Source organism: Esox lucius, chromosome 15 (genome assembly GCF_011004845.1).
Source record: "Esox lucius isolate fEsoLuc1 chromosome 15, fEsoLuc1.pri, whole genome shotgun sequence".
In the NCBI taxonomy this organism is placed as follows: domain Eukaryota; kingdom Metazoa; phylum Chordata; class Actinopteri; order Esociformes; family Esocidae; genus Esox; species Esox lucius.
In genome coordinates, this window is record NC_047583.1 from 30,705,329 (window position 1) to 30,716,409 (window position 11,081).

General features: G+C 37.9%; 2 long non-coding RNA genes across 2 annotated transcripts; one reads left to right on the forward strand and one right to left on the reverse strand.

The window, feature by feature from the left end:
• Window positions 1-3,394: 3,394 nt before the first annotated feature.
• Window positions 3,395-4,701, reverse strand: LOC109616673. Its single transcript, XR_002197911.2, has 3 exons — window positions 4,635-4,701; window positions 4,344-4,512; window positions 3,395-3,784 (listed from the first exon to the last, which is right to left on the reverse strand). It is a non-coding gene; the product is annotated as an uncharacterized LOC109616673 (long non-coding RNA).
• Window positions 4,702-5,089: 388 nt separating this feature from the next.
• Window positions 5,090-5,656, forward strand: LOC114840932. The gene is made up of 3 exons (XR_004576860.1): window positions 5,090-5,125; window positions 5,259-5,305; window positions 5,624-5,656. It is a non-coding gene; the product is annotated as an uncharacterized LOC114840932 (long non-coding RNA).
• Window positions 5,657-11,081: the final 5,425 nt, after the last annotated feature.

Here is an 11,081-nt window from a genome sequence, read left to right on the forward strand (position 1 = left end):
ATCAACAGTGAAGGGGTGACCCCGGGATGCAGGCGTTCTAGGCAGAGTTCTTGCTCTGCCTTCTTGAAGATCCTGAATTCTGTCACATATGTGAACGACAGGGTCTGCCGTTCATCAACAACCAGGCAGGACAGGTGGAAAAATAGACAGTCAGATGAAACGGGGATTCGGTTGGCAATTATTCCCTGTATTTCTTTATTTGGGTCCGGCCACCAGGTGGTCACTGATCCCGGTTGAAACAAAAAAACTAAGAAAACCAACAACACGCTGGAGGCTCGTCCTCCGGCGTCTTTCTTCTTTCCTCTCTTTTTCCTGCCTCAATCCGGCAGTTCATCTCTCAGCCCTCCTCTCGCGCCTTCCTCAATGGCACCTGTTTTATATGGGAGAAGGAGCCAGATATTTATTCCGCCAGGTGTCCCTGGTTGTGTCTGATTGCCCCGCACTTGCTTGCTGCCTTGTGCTGTGGCTGGGTTGGGAGCTCCAGCTCAAACCTACCCTGTCACACATACGTGTAGACTTGCTGTGACCTATTGTTAATTTATGATGCTACATAAACATTTGATAACCCACAAAACATCCTATCTAAAGCAAACCATTCAAAAACACTTGTAAAATAAAATCTTAAGATATCATGTAACAGTTTCATCTATGGCTTTGAATGCATATATGTGTTCAGAATGTTTCTGGTATTTTTTATTTCAGCTCATAAAACATGGGACCGGATTTTCTGTATTATCTTTGTCATAGCGCACATGGAATTCAGACATGTATTTGCTGGAATGCTGTTGCTGATGACTGCGAGGAATACAGAAGCCAAATTCAGAAGCAATACTTTGGGTGCAATCCTCTGAGTGATACCAGGGTTTGAATTACTCCAGGGATTGTGGGGGGGTTGACGGCCCTAATTAAGACTTTTGGTCCCCCAAAAGAGTTAAAAACAACAGGTCGGGGGGTCAAATCATGTATATATCGTTCTTAGCTGTAATCGTAAATATTACAATACAGTTACCATATGCATGCCTGAATATCTTGTAATTTGATTTCAGATACCCCTAAAGTGGACCATACCGTTTCTTAACCTTGACGTTAGTCGAATGTCTCGTCTGCCTGCTCCCAATGTCGCAGTGGCTTTTTTTTTTTATTGAAGCCCACCCTACTACAACAGGTAAACCAGAACTATGAAGACATATTCATTCATTCATGAATTCAATATAAGGTTGGCGATACACAGAAAGTTTGACTTTATGGCAGAGAAAATTACACACTGTAGCCTATTAAAATGCCAAATATCTGGGTATTGCCAGAAGAGTGCAATACATTGTGACATGATTCCATAAGATCTGATGCATGGAATGGGACAATAAAATGATAAACACTTGTTGATCAATTTAATTATTGATCGCCATTTCTGCCAATCAGGCAGTGCAGTGGGTGCTGCCTCATCTTCTGTTGGACCATATCATGCAGAGATTGACAGAAACATTCCAAGGTATGTGGCACTGAAAACAAAACAAAAAACATGAGTGCAACACTGATAATAATTGTTTATTTCTTTGGAACAATAAAAGATAAGTTTGTTTTTAAAGATTGAATATATGAATTTCAGGCAATCCACTCCTACAGTGGATATTTCCTCAACATCTGCTGGGCCAGATCAGGGAGGGCAGGAGAGAAACAAAACAAGATTTGTTTGGCAAGGGACACTCATTGACATAACTTGGAATAGGGAATATTTATAATTAGTTAAAACTCTACTACATTAAATATGAATATATCTCATCTTATAGGGAGAGTGAATGCTTTGAAGGTGGACAATGCAGGGCCAGTGAGAACACATCTGCTTTGGGAATTGTAATAATGCCCTGCCAAGCATCAAATGTCAGGGACAGGAGAAAAAACATTCAAAACAATATGGTGTGGAACTGGCTACATCGGTGTCAAAAGACTATACTCATTTTTTTTGCCATACCTGTAGAAACTCAAACAACCTTATGATGATAACTCTTTACATTTGTAAAAGTGAGGCTTTTATAAAACAAGGTTTATCAAATTGAAAAACTGCAACACAAAGATTTAGAGATACAAAGCCACTTAATATCACAGAGAAGCCACAGTCAAATTGCTACACTACACAAAGAATGTATCAGTAGCGAGTCAACTTCAATCTGCTCACCTTCCTCATGATCATTGATGCCCCACGAGGTGAGATCTTGCATGGAGCCCCAGACCGAGGGAGATTGAGCTTCATCTTGAACTTCTTCCATTTTCTAATAATTGCACCAACAGTTGTTGCCTTCTCACCAAGTTGCTTGCCTATTGTCCTGTAGCCTATCCCAGCCTTGTGCAGGTCTACAATTTTATCCCTGATGTCCTTACACAGCTCTCTGGTCTTGGCCATTGTGGAGAGTTTGGAGTCTGTTTGATGGAGTGTGTCTTTTATACAGGTAACGAGTTCAAGCAGGTGCAGTTAATAAAGGTAATGAGTGGAGAACAGAAGGGCTTCTTAAAGAAAAACTAACAGGTCTGTGAGAGCCGGAATTCTTACTGGTTGGTAGGTGATCAAATACTTATGTCATGCAATAAAATGCAAATTAATTATTTAAAAATCATACAATGTGATTTTCTGGATTTATGTTTTAGATTCCGTCTCTCACAGTTGAAGTGTACCTATGATAAAAATGACAGACCTCTACCTGCTTTGTAAGTAGGAAAATCTGCAAAATCGTCAGTGTATCAAATACTTGTTCTCCCCACTGTATACTATATTTCATAGATATCTGCAAACACTGACCAGTAACTTTAAAACAGTTTGTATACATGTATTATGTAATAGTACATACTCCTTTTAAATTTAAAGACAAACACAATGACAGGGAATTAGTGGGAAGCGAATATGTGGGCCACCAGTGGCCCTATCTGCAGCTTAAAGGGATTTTCCTAGAACAGGAAAGACTATGCTTGACGGACACCTGAGCAGATATAGAAGCAAGCAGGACCAGCATACATATGAACTGTAAGGTTGAGATGTGAATATTTTAAAATCTTACCCAACTGAATATTGATTAAGTGAGAAATATATTGTTGTTGGGATAGAAAAGGCCAAGTTGCTTGTATACGGCACATTTTAAACATTGAAGCATTTCACTTGTTCTCTTATACACAAACAAATACACACACATACTGTAGACCCAGCTGCTACAACAACAGCCTCCATGATATATTTCAAATCCAAGAGTACCTAGCCAAGGTGGACAGGTGTGGGCCTAAAAATCTCCAAAATGTTCTTGAACCAGATAAAGCATCAAACAAATGCTTTGAAAGGACCAAGTGAAGTGCACATTTCCATGTTTATTTAATGTTTTTACTACCTGTCTTTTAGGTTATTGTTGTGTTCTCAAAAACAAGGTTAAGGCATTACTCTATGGGCTGATAATGAATAACTGAAAATGTCAGTTCTTAGAAAAAGTTAAGGACTCCGCAAACAAAGTGTCTCAGTAGTGTTTGGTTTTCAGTGCTTGCACTTTATCAGACAGCATGTAACCATCCAACTCCATGAAGACCTGATGTACTTCGAAAGTGTACTTATGGTCTTTTGGGTTGCCCAGACACAGAGAATCTTGGTACAAGCAAAACAACATTGCCCAAGTCGTGAAGCAATTCCATGCCATCAATCACTACCAACATCCTCTGGGTCTGACCTGGTGTCTGTACTTTCACTTCTTATGATGTAAATCCCCATGACAGTGTCGCAGATGGCCTTTCGGGTGTCTTCTCCATCAACGTCCTAGGGGAAAAACAAGAATAAGTGCACAAAACAATTTGCATTATGTAACAGGTTCTGTTTTACTGGGAATTGACTAGAGTTGAATAAAACTGAATTGTCAGCACTAGGAGGAATAATTGGGCACAGCTCTTAAAATAGAAAAAAACAACTGTAACCAGCATTTATTTCCAAAATCTGAAAATAGAAATGTGTCAAATGTCTCAATAATATCTCAATAAAAGTGTTACTTTCTGGTTGGTCTACTACCCAATTTAATGGTTGCATGGGGAAGCAGAAATGCTTCCCCATGTTACATCCATCAGTAGAAAGGCGCTCATTTGCTTTCTCTTGATATTCAGAGATCACAAAAATGTAACTATATAAAAAGACAATTTGCATGCAGCAGTAAAATTCACAATTAGAATAATCCCATCAGATATGCATGATTTTTTAATCTGTAAGCTGGACTCTAAGTCTGAGCTTTAACATAAAGGAATCCAAGTTCCATGGCACCAACTCAATAGCATGTGCGGCAGCAATGGATTACAAAAGTTCACTACTAAATACTTGGTCAACTTACTGTGAAGTCACAAGGCCAGTCTAGTATGGTTCCTGGTGCCTGCTGTGGTTCATGGTTCTACAGTATGGTCAAAGCTGTTGAGGATAGAATTTGCAATTGACTGTGTATACAGTGGGTATAGAAAATCACCTCTCACTTTTAAAATGTTCTCCTTTTGTTGCCTTACAGCCTGAAATAAAAACACAAAATCAGACTTTATCCAGCTTTATTTACAAAGAGTAACCCACAATTTCCATGTGAAAAAAACAACTGAAAATCTGAAAATTAATTACAGTCAAAAAAGTTAAATACCCAATGTGTCTAGGTGAACACCCCAACGTAGCATTGTAACTGCCAACTTGCTGAGGTAAAACTAACCACCATCACAAATTAAGCTAATTGGCTTCCATCTGTGTTCAATTGTAGTGATAGGGATTAGTTCATAACAAAAGCAGTTGTTCATACAGGACTCCACTGGTTGGTAAGTTTGTCACATGTTTGTTTTGTTTTCTTATAGTAATTTTCCTCAAAATGCATTCAATGTCAACTCAAAAATTCATAAAAACACATATTTTTGATGTAAGTACAGCAACTAGCAACAACCATAATAAAAGAAAGTCTTAACAGAGATTTAACAACCACAAACAAAAGTATATACAACAATATTTAACAGTTGTTACAAGAAATAAAAGTACTTCCGTAAGTTTGGTTTTGAAATTAACCCCAAATATGTTATGGTTCACTTGTGGTAGTGCAGGTCTCATCTACTCCCTTTCAACTTGAACTCTGTGCAATGACTGCAGGTACTGAATGTGCTGTCTAGGGGAACTAGAAACTAACAAAATCACAATGTCACAGAATGTTACTCTTTTTGTACTACATGGGTTACAATTACATTTCCGACAATATATTCACTCACCACTTACTGCTTCACAGGACTGTATTTGATGCAGAACTTTCAAGATGAAACTCTCTAGCTGTAGGTGAGTTTTAACGGAAAGCAACCACAACATTTTCTTATTGATTCATTTAAGAGAATGTACAGTTAGGTCCGGAAATATTTGGACAGTGACACAATTTTTTCTCAGTATGCCACCACAACGCATTTGAAATGAAACAATTGAAATGCAATTGAAGTGCAGACCTTCAGCTTTAATTGAATGGTTTGAACAAAAATATTGTATGAATTGTTTAGGAATTGCAATCATTTTCATACACATTCCCCCTATTTCAGGGGCTCAAATGTAATTGGGCATATTAAAACAATCATCAATGAAATGTTTATTTCTAATCCTTTGCAGGCAATGACTGCTTGAAATCTGGAACACATGGACAATGACTGCTTGAAATCTGGAACACATGGACATCAAACACTGGGTGTCCTCCTTTGTGATGCTTTGCTTTACTGCAGCTTTCTTCAGTTGTTGTTCGTGGGTTTTTCTGCCTTAGGTTTTGTCTTCAGAAAATTAAATGCATGCTCAATCGAGTTGAGATCAGGTGATTGACTTGGTCCATTGCAGAATATTTTTATATCTTTAAAATAATATCTTTAAAATTCCTTAAAATTCTCCTGGGTTGCTTTCACAGTATGTTTTGGGTCTTTGTCCATCTGTAAAGTGAAGCCGCATCCATTCAACTTAGCTGAATTTAGCTCAATCTGAGCAGACTATATATATCAACACACTTCAGAATTCATCAAGCTGCTTCTGTCTTCTGTCACATCATTGAAAAACACTAGTGACACAGTGCCATTGGAAGCCATGCATGCTCATGCCATCACACTGCCTCCCCCATGTTTTACAGATGATGTGGTATACTTCAGATCAGGAGCCATTCCATGTCTTCTCCATATTTTTTTCTTTCCATCATTCTGGTACAGGTTGATTTTAGTTTCCTCTGTCCAAAGAATGATCCACAATGTTCCAGAAATGGGCTAGCTTTTTTAATGTTTTTTGGCAAAATCTGGCCTTTCTATTCTTGAGGCTCATTAATGATTTGCACCTTGTGTTTTCTCTTTATGGTAGACTTGGATAATGATATGCCTACCTCCTTGGCTGGATGTTGTGAAGGAGTTTTTGTGAAGGGGTGTCTCTTGGCCATGGAAATTGATAGGAAATGGGCATGAGAAACTTAACACAACACAGATGTGCTGACTAACTCTGAACAAAGGACCATAGATAGGATGTGTTGCCTGTTACTGATGGGCCCCACACATCCTGTCCATACATCCTGTCCATACCTCCTGCTAGGAGTTGCCCATGTGACTGACATAGGCTATATGGATAGGTCATTGACCATAGGTTGGAACATACCATACAAGGGTCTGTTGTAGGATAAACCTTTCTTATTGGAGGGTATTGGAATGTATAATGGTTGGTTATGACCACTGGCCACCCCCTATGTATCCTGGCGGAAAATACTTTGCAGCCTCTGTAATTATGGGAGAGAGAGAAAATGAGAGAAAAATGGAAGGTCAACATCATAGACTCATGCTGAATAAAGATGGCTTTCCCCTGACTTCCAGTTGCATTTATTTTGTTCATGGATCAAACTTGGACAGAATCTAACAAAAGGATTCTATGATCATCCTCTACTGTTGTCTTCCGTGAACGTCCAGGCCTTTTTGTGTTGCAGAGCTCACCGGTGCATTCTTTTTTTTCTCAGACTGTACCAAACTGTTGATTTAGCCACTCCTAATATTCCTGCTATCTGTATGATGGATTTTTTGCAACCTAAGGATGGCCTGTTTCACTTACATTGAGAGCTTATTGTGACTGCATGTCGTGGGTTCACAGCAACAGATTCCAGATGTGAAAGCTACACCTAGAATCAACTCCAGACCTTTTACCTGCTTAGTTAATGAATAAATTATGAAGGAATAACCCACACCTGTCCATGAAACAGTTTTTGAGTCAATTGTTCAATTACTTTTGGTCCCTTGAAAAGTGGGGGCTGCATATTAAAGAGCTGTAATTCCTAATCCCTTCTTCCAATTTGGATGTGACTACCCTCAAAATAAAGCTGAGAGACTGTGCTTTAAGCCCATATTATTTATTTAACTGTATCTTGAATGTATTTTGGTAAACAGCCAAAATAACAACTTGTGTCAGTCTCCAATTACTTCCAGACATAACTGTATGTTCTTCCCTTTTTTCCGGACCGCGTAAACGGTTATATTGTGACTGTTTCTGGTGGATTTTTTAAGTATGCATCTGTGCGTTTTGGGTCAGGATTAACAAACACATTTGCTGGCTTAACAACGTAGTTACGATATCTTAAGCCTTAACTGAAACTGTATACGGTTCTATTGCGACCATTTCTGGCATGGTATCGTTAATCTTCAGTCTCATTAGCAATTGCTCAATTCTTATGATTATTCCTAGAACGTTAGTAGATACTAGTAAGCCTATTTAACACAATCCTCAATTGATTCTAGCAACTGTTGAAACTTGTAATGCAGTGGCGTAGTGGTTTACGACAGTGTCTCTCATATGGAGGACCTACATTCAAATCTATTGAAAGCAATGACATTTATTAATTATTTCTGGTTTGATTCCAAGATTCTCTATTTTCACTTGATAAAAAAGTTAGTTATTGTCGCCTTTATTGATAGTTATTGTATAAATGTCATTCACGAATGAAAAATGTATGTTGTTTTGCCATGAAAGAAAGAAATACGTTCCTATGCCATGAAATGAAATAGCTTTGGCAGACTCGCAATTGACTAGCAATTGCTCAATTCTTTTGACTATTCCAGTAATTTAGTAGATACCGGTAAAGCTTATTACTGGCTAATACGCTGTTAAAACGGCCAGTGGCAAATGCAATACATAGCCGCTATTTGTGGTAGAGGTAAACTTAGTAAGAAACATTAGTCAGTTTAACTGTATCAGTTTCATTCAAGAATGGCCTATTATACTGACACCCAGCAAAAGTACAGCTCTGTGGTGTAGTGGTTAACGACACAGACTTTCATGTGGGCGACCCGGGTTAGAATCTCGAGATGGCAACACTTTCTGTTGTGGGATGGCTGAACTAGGCTTGCCTTGTGTCTATTTAAACAATATCTTCATTTTTTTCAGTGGAGACCATGTTGAAGGTGTAATAGTATTCTTGTTAGTAATTTCCTTCAAAAATAATCCTCAGCTAAACGGGACACTTCAGAGGATCACTTATTGCAATAAAAAAAAACTTCACAATATCCCTTTCCTAGAATATTTGCTTTGCTGGTTCACCTTTGGAGATCAGTTGTCCAATCAGAAACAGGAGCTATTGCAACAAGCTCCACATTGCACCATGTGTGGCGGATTTGTCATATCAACCCAGTTACAGAGAACAGGCTTTATATGTTTTTCGAGAGGCTTTGTTTTTCTAATGTGACCTATTTGATATCAGCACTCACAAGCCGCTTGCAAGCTGTACAATTAAGATCCCTTTAAAAATGTTGTGCACAGTATTAAGAAGATAGCCTGTGGTAAAGTCGAAATGGTCAGGTTTGGGTGACAACCAACAATTTGTGTTCACACACAAAAGTGTGTATGCATTCTCATGAGCAGATGTGACATGAGCTTCCAAAAATGATGTGCTACGGAGGGCTGGAAGCACCTTAATTAACCTGCTATGATTGAATGTCTGAATGGTTTCCTGTGCAAAACCGAGAACTCCATGCTGTTTTAGAATAAAATCTTATAAAATCAAGGCTGTACCTCTTCACAAAAATGTTTTTCACATGGAACTGTATAATAAAAATAAGATAATTTGGACAAAATACCAAAAATGCAATACTCTATACTATGTGTGTGTTTCTTATAATATTGATATTTTGGCAGGAAGAAATTAGAGTGGTTTGCTCAATATAGCTGTACTCTCCAGCTAAACAGCTAGGATTACATGGACTAATTACGAAACTTATGAGGGTGTTGCCATTACTGTGTCACCTAATTGTAATTTTAGCCTCCTGGAAATATGCAGGTCATACTGATGCTGCTGGTTCAGGTACATGGGTAGCAAAAAGTGACTAAATTGTTGCAGACTGTATTCCTGGCCTGGTCTCAGACTGTTTCAGGTATCCTCTTTAGCTTTGTCCTTTAGTGAATTAACAGCAAGTTGAGGACATCTATGTCCATGAGACTACAGTCTGGACATTGTCTGATGTAGTCTTTAGCTGTTGCTCTGTGAGACAGTGGTGAACAATTATCAGCTGTTCAGAAACTTTGCAGAAGGCTGGCTCACTTGGGAAGGCTTTGTATTTGTGGAATTCTTTAACAAATTATTTCCAGTATGTCTGATTTCATATGATCTGACAGTAAGTCTTTGCTGATTGTCTTTCCAGGCTGCATTCCGCTTCTCCTTCTAAAGCTCAGTGTCATAGGAGAAATGTGGAATGGGAAACTCAGTTGAATTCTTGATGACGCAGACGCCAAGGATAATGAGAGTTGGATAATTAATCTTCTTTGCTGTGGCAGGCTGTTAGAGGCAGGTCTCAAGGGAATCAATTGTCTAAGAGCAGTCAATGTGGAACTAAATCACAAAAGTAAATGTTCAAGTTAGGCTAACTCTTACACTGTACTCCCTCTTAATCTTATGTTCTTCACTTAGCAGCCTAGCAGACCAGCTCCAGATGGCAGCCAATGAAAATAACATTTCGTTTCACACATTTAAGAAAAACTTATATTTAGTAAGTTCTGATTCACACTCTTCATGAAGGTGTAGAAGTGGAAGTAGAATAATATAAAGTTGAATATATGCAGTATCTATTTTTATTCAAAAGTTTGTGCCAATTTAATATACAATGTCACATTCCAGATAACTTTTCAACACTCAGTTTATTTTATACAAAACACTGAGATTAACATTATGATGATTTGGTCACTACATTTCAAATATGGACCGATATTTCATTTCCAAAGTTGAAGTTGATAAAAAAAGTACTATATCAAACAGTTGTATTTAATGATTTACCAAAATTTTAAATTAGCATAATACTTAGAGCACCTTACACCATCATTTGTCTTTCATTCATAAATGCTACAGTCAATTTACCTTGATAAATATTGACATGCCTAATTTCAATTGTACAGAATTACTGTCAAATAGATTAAGCATCCATAGTCTGCTAATCATCCATGTCCTATAATTAAAATATTACTACATTACTCAGATGTTAATGTAAGTCAAAGGGCATTATATATTTTAACAGGTTGGGCTGCACATAACGCTAAAGTATAACCTTAAGTTGCGCCTCAGAGATCAGCTGTGCAAGTGATTTGAGTAAGTATAGATAGTTGAGCAAGAACCCAGCTGGCAATAACCTACATGACTTAGAAGTAGTAGAGTTGAACAAAGCTTTGGAGACATTTGTCAGTGACAGTTTCAGTGCATATTCATTTGAAAGTCCAAAAAATTATGTAGCAATGGCAGATTCAATCTTTGTTGCATGTAATTGTATAGTAATTTGTGTAATACATAATGCCTTTATAACCATTAAAGTTTGCCACAACGAACATCTATATCCAGGAACTCTGCAAGCTCTTATGTCAGCTGTTAATAACAACTAGACATGTGTTTACATGCTAACTGAAAAGTCTATATACAGTACCAGATGTTATGTTTAGATGGTCATAGCCTTGGTATATGAGATTGTATACCATGGGTATGACATTACATCACTTTTTACTGCTCTAATTACATTGGTAGTGGGTTTATAATAGTAATAATGCATCTTGAGTATACAACCCAGTTTCCAAATAAATTGGGATG